The following is a 9676-nucleotide window of genomic DNA, read 5'->3' on the forward strand; positions in this document are numbered from 1 at the left end:
CCTGTGTAGTTCAGTTGGTAGAGCATGGTGTTTGCAACGCCAGGGTTGTGGGTTCGATTCCCACGGGGGGCCAGTATGAAAATAAAATAAAAATGTATGCACTCACTAACTGTAAGTCGATCTGGAAAAGAGCGTCTGCAATGTGACTCAAATGTAAATAGCTGGGTGATTTTATATTCGTTTTTATTTCTATTCGTTTTTAGATTTTTATTTCAAGCTTAGCTTGTTAGTTTTCAGACTTACTTTACTAGTTTTTATTTAGTTTGAGTTTCATGAAATAATTTCTATTTAGTTGTTATATTTAGTTGTAGTGTTAGGGACAGAAAGTGGCCTATGCGTGGGAGGCTAGGATGTCACTTCATGCACTGAGGGTGTACAGAATCTGATCTACAGAATCTGATCTACAGAATCTGATCTACAGAATCTGATCTACAGTATCTGATCTACAGAATCTGATCTACAGAATCTGATCTACAGAATCTGATCTACAGTATCTGATCTACAGAATCTGATCTACAGTATCTGATCTACATAATCTGATCTACAGAATCTGATCTACAGAATCTGATCTACAGTATCTGATCTACAGCATCTGATCTACAGTATCTGACCTGAGTTGACTTCATCGATGTCATAATATCATCTTGACCCTGACCCAAGCTCATCAAGCGCAGAGGGGGGGGGGGGGGGGAAATGGGGCGGAGGTGGGGGAGGCGGTATGGAGTAAGGAACCACAATGGGGTGACACAGATGGAAGTGGGAGAGAGGGAGGGGGGGACAGGACAGCGTACATTAAAACCCCCATGCCACTGTCGCCATTCACAAATGTACACTGTGTTATCCTAGCCTCCCCTCTCGCCTCCCCTCGGAGGCAGGGAAACAGAGGTAGGGAAACAGAGGCAGGGAAACAGAGGCAGGGAAACAGAGGCAGGGAAACAGAGGCAGGGAAACAGAGAAAGGGAAACAGAGGCAGGGAAACAGAGAAAGGGAAACAGAGGCAGGGACACCCAGTGGGTGTCTGACAGTGGGGGATGGCCAGGATCAGGTGTGGTAGAGACACCATTTAGTTCCAGTTCATTAGGTCACAATGGAGAGCAGAATGGTGCCACTCAGCAAGATGGCCGCCCAGAAGGCCCCCTGTCACTGGGAGATGGCGCTGGCATTACAGCGTCATGGTCGTCATGGTTCACCTGTCCTTCCTCACACCCACAGGCTATTACAATGGGGACTGGCTGAGCAGTAGTTTATTCAAGGTTTTTTAATCAATGTATACCGTCCCCACAAGTCCACATATATTTATTGAACCTTTATTTAAGCAGGGAGTCCCATTGAGACCAATGTCTTTTGCACAGGAGCTAAAGCCATCCAGTTTACCCATAGGCTGTGTACCAATACCATTCCTTTTCTTCTTTCCGTCATGATCATCAATAAGTAAAAGGACCAAAGGTTTCCTTTTCAGCTTCTACAATGTGGTCATTGTCTTTCATCCTAGCTAGCTGGCGTCTGTCGGTCCAAAACACATCACAGCTACACTGACCATAGACCCACATCAGCTAAACACACTAAATCATGTTAGCCTGAATTTTAGTTTGTGGTTCCCTCTAAATATAATCTGTGGTGTTTTAAAGGGAAATAATTAACTATGCTTGCGTTCAATGGGACCCTATTCCCTACAAAATGCACAACTTTTGAACAGGGTCCTGTTCAAAAGTAGTGCACTATATAGGGAATAGGGTGCCATTTGTCAGGGACAGCCTGCCAAGTCATCCTCACAGTATTTCAGACAGGCAGTGTCCGGGACAGCCTGCCCTGTCATTCTCACAATATTTCAGACAGGCAGTGTGACCCTAACACAGTCAGCTAGCTAGCAGATCTAACACAGTCAGCTAGCTAGCAGATCTAACACAGTCAGCTAGCTAGCAGATCTAACACAGTCAACTAGCTAGCAGATCTAACACAGTTAGCTAGCTAGCAGATCTAACACAGTCAGCTAGCTAGCAGATCTAACACAGTCAGCTAGCTAGCAGATCTAACACAGTTAGCTAGCTAGCAGATCTAACACAGTTAGCTAGCTAGCAGATCTAACACAGTCAGCTAGCTAGCAGATCTAACACAGTCAGCTAGCTAGCAGATCTAACACAGTCAGCTAGCTAGCAGATCTAACACAGTCAGCTAGCTAGCAGATCTAACACAGTCAGCTAGCTAGCAGATCTAACACAGTCAGCTAGCTAGCAGATCTAACACAGTTAGCTAGCTAGCAGCCCTGAAGGGCGACTGGAATTCCAGCGCTAATAGAATGTGATTATACTTGGTCATGGGATGGGGAGCATATTGATGGCATCCTATTCCCTATGTAGTGCACTACTTTAGACCAGGGCCCATAGGGCTGTTATCAAAAGTAGTGCACTATATAAGGAATAGGGTGCCGTTCGGGACACAAACAGGATTCCTCTGAACGTCCCTTCTGACACCCTCTTCTCCCTTTAACTCAAATCAATTTAACCTGATTCACTGTTATTTAACCGGATTCACTGTTAATTCACTGCTGATTTACCCTGATTCACTGTTAATTTGACCTGATTCACTATTAATTTGACCTGATTCACTGTTAATTTGACCTTCATTCCAGTTCATTAGGTCACAATGGAGAGCAGTATGGTGCCACTCAGCAAGATGGCCGCCCAGAAGGCCCCCTGTCACTGGGAGATGGCGCTGGCATTACAGCGTCATGGTCGTCATGGTTCACCTGTCCTTCCTCACACCCACAGGCTATTACAATGGGGACTGGACTGAGCAGTAGTTTATTCAAGGTTTTTTAATCAACCCATCAATGTATACCTTCCCCACAATTCCACATATATTTATTGAACCTTTATTTAATCAGGGAGTCCCATTGAGACCAATGTCTTTTGCACAGGAGCTAAAGCCATCCAGTTTACCCATAGGCTGTGTACCAATACCATTCCTTTTCTTCTTTCCGTCATGATCATCAATAAGTAAAAGGACCAAAGGTTTCCTTTTCAGCTTCTACAATGTGGTCATTGTCTTTCATCCTAGCTAGCTGGCGTCTGTCGGTCCAAAACACATCACAGCTACACTGACCATAGACCCACATCAGCTAAACACACTAAATCATGTTAGCCTGAATTTTAGTTTGTGGTTCCCTCTAAATATAATCTGTGGTGTTTAATCAGAGCGCCGGAGGGGAGCAATGGGAGGAGACGTGACAAGAGAACATAGGACAAAGGAAAGGAAAGGGCAAACATTTTACAGACTCAGGGTCTGTCCCAAATGGCACCCTATGCTCTATGGGCCCTCGTCAAAAGTAGTGCACTAAAATGGGAATAGGGTTCCATTTGGGATGCAGAAACACAGCTATTTCTAACATTCAAGTGAAGCCTCAACAATGATGCCCACTCATCTGAGACCCCCCATCCCCCCTTAACACACACACACATTTGTTTATTTGGATCCCCATTAGTTTTTACAAAAGCAGCAACTACTCCAAAACATTCCTGTGTTACCATGAGAGACATTTACGTCATTTAGCAGACGCTCTTATCCAGAGCGACTTACAGTTAGTGCATACATTATTCTTTTCATACTGGCCCCCCGTGGGAATCGAACCCACAACCCTGGCGTCGCAAACGCCATGCTCTACCAACTGAGCTACCTCCCTGCCGGCCATTCCCTCCCCTACCCTGGGCCAATTGTGCGCCGCCCCATTGGTCTCCCGGTTGCGGCCGGCTACAGCAGAGCCTGGATTCGAACCAGGATCTCTAGTGGCACAGCTAGCACTGCGATGCAGTGCCTTAGACCACTGCGCCACTCGGGAGAGAGAGAGCGAGAGAGAGCGAGAGAGAGCGAGAGAGAGCGAGAGAGAGCGAGAGAGAGCGAGAGAGAGCGAGAGAGAGCGAGAGAGAGCGAGAGAGAGCGAGAGAGAGCGAGAGAGAGCGAGAGAGAGCGAGAGAGAGCGAGAGAGAGCGAGAGAGAGCGAGAGAGAGCGAGAGAGAGAAACACAAACAGACCCCACAGAGCCCCAGGCCTCACCCTACTAGAATCTGAAGTAAAATGTCTAATGTTTGCTGATGATCTGGTGCTTCTGTCCCCAACCAAGGAGGGCCTACAGCAGCACCTAGATCTTCTGCATAGATTCTGTCAGACCTGGGCCCTGACAGTAAATCTCAGTAAGACAAAAATGATAAGACAAGGCAAGGGCCTTCTATGCCATCAAAAGGAACAAAAAATGTGACATACCAATTAGGATCTGGCAAAAAATACTTGAATCAGTTATAGAACCCATTGCCCTTTATGGTTGTGAGGTCTGGGGTCCGCTCACCAACCAAGAATTCATGAAATGGGAAATACACCAAATTGAGACTCTGCATGCAGAATTCTGCAAAAAGTATCCTCTGTGTACAATGTAAAACACCAAATAATGCATGCAGAGCAAAATTAGGCCGATACCCGCTAATGATCAAAATCCAGAAAAGAGCCGTTAAATTCCACAACCACCTAAAAGAAAGCGATTCACAAACCTTCCATAACAAAGCCATCACCTACAGAGTGATGAACCTGGAGAAGAGTCCCCTAAGCAAGCTGGTCCTGGGGCTCTGTTCACAAACACAAACAGACCCCACAGAGCCCCAGGACAACAACAAAAACAACACAATTAGACCCAACCAAATCATGAGAAAACAAAAAGAGAATTACTTGACACATTGGAAAGAATTAACAATAAAAACAGAGCAAACTAGAATGCTATTTGGCCCTAAACAGAGAGTACACAGTGGCAGAATACCTGACCACTGTGACTGACCCAAACTTAAGGAAAGCTTTGACTATGTACAGACTCAGTGAGCATAGCCTTGCTATTGAGAAAGGCCGCCGTAGGCAGACCTGGCTCTCAAGAGAAGACAGGCTATGTGCACACTGCCCACAAAATGAGGTGGAAACTGAGCTGCACTTCCTAACCTCCTGCCAAATGTTTTACCATATTAGAGACACATATTTCCCTCAGATTACAGAGATCCACAAAGAATTAGAAAACAAACCCAATTTTGATAAACTCCCTTATCTACTGGGTGAAAAACCACAGTGTGCCATCACAGCTGCAAGATTTGTGACCTGTTGCCACAAGAAAAGGGCAACCAGTGAAGAACAAACACCATTGTTGTCACGCCCTGGCTCTGGGGACACTGTTATGTTGAGCCAGGGTGTGTAATTCTATGTTTGTATTTCTATGTTGGCCTGAGTGACTCCCAATCAGAGGCAACGAGTGTCAGCTGGTTGTCTCTGATTGGGAGCCATATTTAACTGTCTGTCTTTCACTTTGTGTTTGTGGTTTCTTGTTCTTATTTGGTTTGTGTTAAACCGTAGACATCACGTTTTCGTCTGTTATTTTGATCGTGTGATCATACCCTAATAAATAGAAATATGTTCACCTTCAACGCTGCGCATTGGTCTCTCCCTGACGATCGTGACAATTGTAAATACAACCCATATTATGTTGATTTATTTTCCCATTTTTACTTTAAGTATTTGCACATTGTTACAACACTGTATATATACATAATATGACATTTGAAATGTCTTTATTCTTTTGGAACTTCTGAGTGTAATGTTTACTGTTAATATTTATTGTTTATTTCACTTTTGTTTACTATCTACTTCACTTGCTTTGGCAACGTTAACATACGTTTCCCATGCCAATAAAGCCCTTAAACTGAAATTGAATTGAAATTGAATTGAGAGAGATAGAGAGAGATAGATAGATAGATAGATGCAGCAGAAGAAATGTGTGAAAACTAAAATATCTGAGTTAAACTTTTCTCAGAGCCTGACACGCAGAGATTAACAACACAATATCATAATACAGTGGACATACGAGTATCAGAAATAACTCGGGAGTTTATAAATGCACATCCAAACTATTCACTGCTTTAATGACTATCATCAAGATCATCAGCGTGATTTAACAGAGACCAAACACATTTTTACACTAAAACCCTTTGTTGTGAATACAGGATTTACAAAGCAGTATGTACATGCTACGGTGTGCCACTTCACCACCACTTATCCTTGAGGTGGATTCAGTAACAATGGAGGGTTACCTCATAGCAGGGAAAATTATCGGAGTCATAAATGTCACCCTATCGCTTATGTAGTGCACTAATACCCTACGGGCCATGGTCAAAAGTAGTGCACTATATATGGAATAGGTTACCATTTGGGACACACTTAATGACAACCTCCAGGATGTGTTCAAAACCTGAGAACATTGTCATTTAATTTGTCGTTAACTAGAAATGCTCTGCAAGTGGAAGGCTACTTTCAGAAGAGTGACAGACTTAACAGTCTCCAAATGTGTAGTAAAGATGATCTGGAGAAGTCAAGAACTTCTCTAACAGACCAAACTGACACATTGAAAAATAAATTACATCTTGAGAAAGCTTAGGCTATATGAACCCGACCAAAGCCAACCGAAGACCAAAGACCCTCAACTTAGCAAGAGGGGCAAAATCCATTATCTTCCCACCTGCACAGCCATCTTAGAACAGCCTTAGATATGTGGCTAACAAGCGGTCTTCTATACCAGAGTTACCCAGTCAGACTACTACAGAGCATATAGTTTCTGCTTCCTCGTTGTTTCTAATGACACTTTTAAATTACTCATTGCAACCTTTACCGTACTCATCAGGGGCTCAGCTGGCTGCAGGGGGAAACATTTGGGGGATGGACCAGCCGGCCGGGAGAAGAAAAGGGCCCTGGGGGCTGGGGTTGAAAACAAAAAGGGATCTATGGAGTCCTCAGTCAGTCTGATCGACGCGCACGCAGCTGCCAGATGGAGTCAAAAAATGTGCAATTTTCAGATTAATGGCCATCAACACTGGGTCTACGTTCCAAATGGAAACCCAATTCCCTACATAGTGCACTACTTGTTAGCAGAGCCCTATGGGAACAGGGTGCCATTTAGGGTGCCAATTGGGACACAGGCAAGGAGACCTTTAACACACCTCAACACCATGACAATCTTTACTTTAATGACTGTATTTTCTTATGATTTCACCCACTATCGCTTCACTACTAACCCTGCATCACAAGCAGGTGTTGGAACTGGTTGAGGGAGGAGAAAAACTGAAAATAACTAAATGTTTTGAGGAACAGAATCAGAACCCGGGAATGAAAGTGATCTATACCGTTCCGGAACAGAACCGTTATTTTAAAAGCAAAACAGGAAACAGTTAATAAAGTTATTTTACGTTCCGGGCATTTTTTTTTCTCTAGTCCCACAAAAAAAATCTGAAACTTAGTTCAGTGTCTGCCTGCCAGTTGGAAATCTGCCTGTGTGTGTGTAGGCTACATACCTGCCCCTCCCCCTCCAAAGCATAGGTTACTGTAGCTTACTGACTTTAAAAAGCATGATTAAGAAATAGGGAGAGAGATTCTTAATTAGTGAAGAATGGATTCACTTTTTCAATGCTAGTTAATTAAGGATACTTTAGTAATCACGTTTCACGCTGGATTCATTATCTACAAAAAAGGTAAGACATGTTTGTATTTTAATTCTGGTGCTGCTCTGCAAACACAAGCTTGTTATTGCTAGCTAGCTCTGGTCCAACGTTAAGCCAACTCTCGGAAGTTCAAAGACATTCAAAGTTACTTCATAGAATCCGCTCCTCCGTAGGTATAATTCTGTGGGCCTAATTGAGATAATGCATGTCATAAGAAGATGCCCAGCCAAGCCTCCTCCTCCACCCTCTCTCGTTCTCTCCCCACCCGCATAATTCAGTCACATCTCTTGCCCTACACTTGTCGGTCCAATGCATGTAAACAACAGCTTGTATCCGCACCAATTGGTGAAGTCATTTAATTTCGAGCTAAATGTAAAAATAATGTAGATTTCAGAAGGCAATCGCACATCTGAGCTATCTTTGTTGCAGGTGGTGTGGTAACAGTTGAATAAGATGAGAAGGTAGTATCACTGCTCTTGATAGTATCACTGCTCTTGATAGTATCACTGCTCTTGATAGTATCACTGCTCTTGATAGTATCACTGCTCTAGCTAGTATCACTGCTCTTGATAGTATCACTGCTCTTGATAGTATCACTGCTCTAGCTAGTATCACTGCTCTAGCTAGTATCACTGCTCTAGCTAGTATCACTGCTCTTGATAGTATCACTGCTCTTGATAGTATCACTGCTCTTGATAGTATCACTGCTCTTGGTAGTATCACTGCTCTTGATAGTATCACTGCTCTAGCTAGTATCACTGCTCTTGGTAGTATCACTGCTCTTGATAGTATCACTGCTCTTGAGAGTATCACTGCTGTTGATAGTATCACTGCTCTTGATAGTATCACTGCTCTTGGTAATATCAATACTCTTGATAGTATCACTGCTCTTGGTAGTATCACTGCTCTTGATAGTATCACTGCTCTTGGTAATATCAATGCTCTTGATAGTATCACTGCTCTTGATAGTATCATTGCTCTTGATAGTATCACTGCTCTTGATAGTATCACTGCTCTTGGTAATATCAATGCTCTTGATAGTATCTAGTATCACTGCTCTTGATAGTATCACTGCTCTTGGTAATATCAATGTTCTTGATAGTATCACTGCTCTAGCTAGTATCACTGCTCTTGATAGTATCACTGCTGTTGATAGTATCACTGCTCTTGATAGTATCACTGCTCTTGGTAATATCAATGCTCTTGATAGTATCACTGCTCTTGAAAGTGTCACTGCTCTTGATAGTATCACTGCTCTTGGTAATATAAATGCTCTTGATAGTATCACTGCTCTAGCTAGTATCACTGCTTTTGGTAATATCAATGCTCTTGGTAGTATCACTGCTGTTGATAGTATCACTGCTCTTGATAGTATCACTGCTCTAGCTAGTATCACTGCTCTTGATAGTATCACTGCTTTTGATAGTATCACTGCTCTTGATAGTATCACTGCTCTAACTAGTATCACTGCTCTTGATAGTATCACTGCTCTAGCTAGTATCACTGCTCTTGGTAGTATCACTGCTCTTGAGAGTATCACTGCTCTTGATAGTATCACTGCTCTTGATAGTATCACTGCTCTAGCTAGTATCACTGCTCTTGGTAGTATCACTGCTCTTGATAGTATCACTGCTCTTGAGAGTATCACTGCTCTAGCTAGTATCACTGCTCTTGATAGTATCACTGCTCTTGATAGTATCACTGCTCTTGGTAGTATCACTGCTCTTGATAGTATCACTGCTCTTGATAGTATCACTGCTCTAGCTAGTATCACTGCTCTTGATAGTATCACTGCTCTTGATAGTATCACTGCTCTTGATGCTCAGAGCAGTGTGCGGATTTCAGAGGTTTAAAAAGGAACAGAAAGGAACGATTGGAAAATAATTTCGGTTCCAAACCCTGATTACAAGTAAAGCATTGCAGCTCTTCCGTAGGGATAATTCTCTGGGCCTAATTGAAATAATGCATGTCATAAGAAAATGCCCAGCCAAGCCTCCTCATCCAAACCCCTGATTACAAGTGAAGCAGCTATATAGGGAGAAAGAATGAGCTATGGTCTGTGTCCTGAAGTTCACACTACGCTCTTCAGTAGCAACAGAATTCTAACTATGCCATGTCCCTAATTCCCCCTCTTCTCTACCTTCGCTGCCCTGGAGATGGAC

This window comes from Coregonus lavaretus, assembly GCF_964263955.1.
Source record: "Coregonus lavaretus genome assembly, contig: HAP1_SCAFFOLD_6316, whole genome shotgun sequence".
Classification (NCBI taxonomy): Eukaryota; Metazoa; Chordata; class Actinopteri; order Salmoniformes; family Salmonidae; genus Coregonus; species Coregonus lavaretus.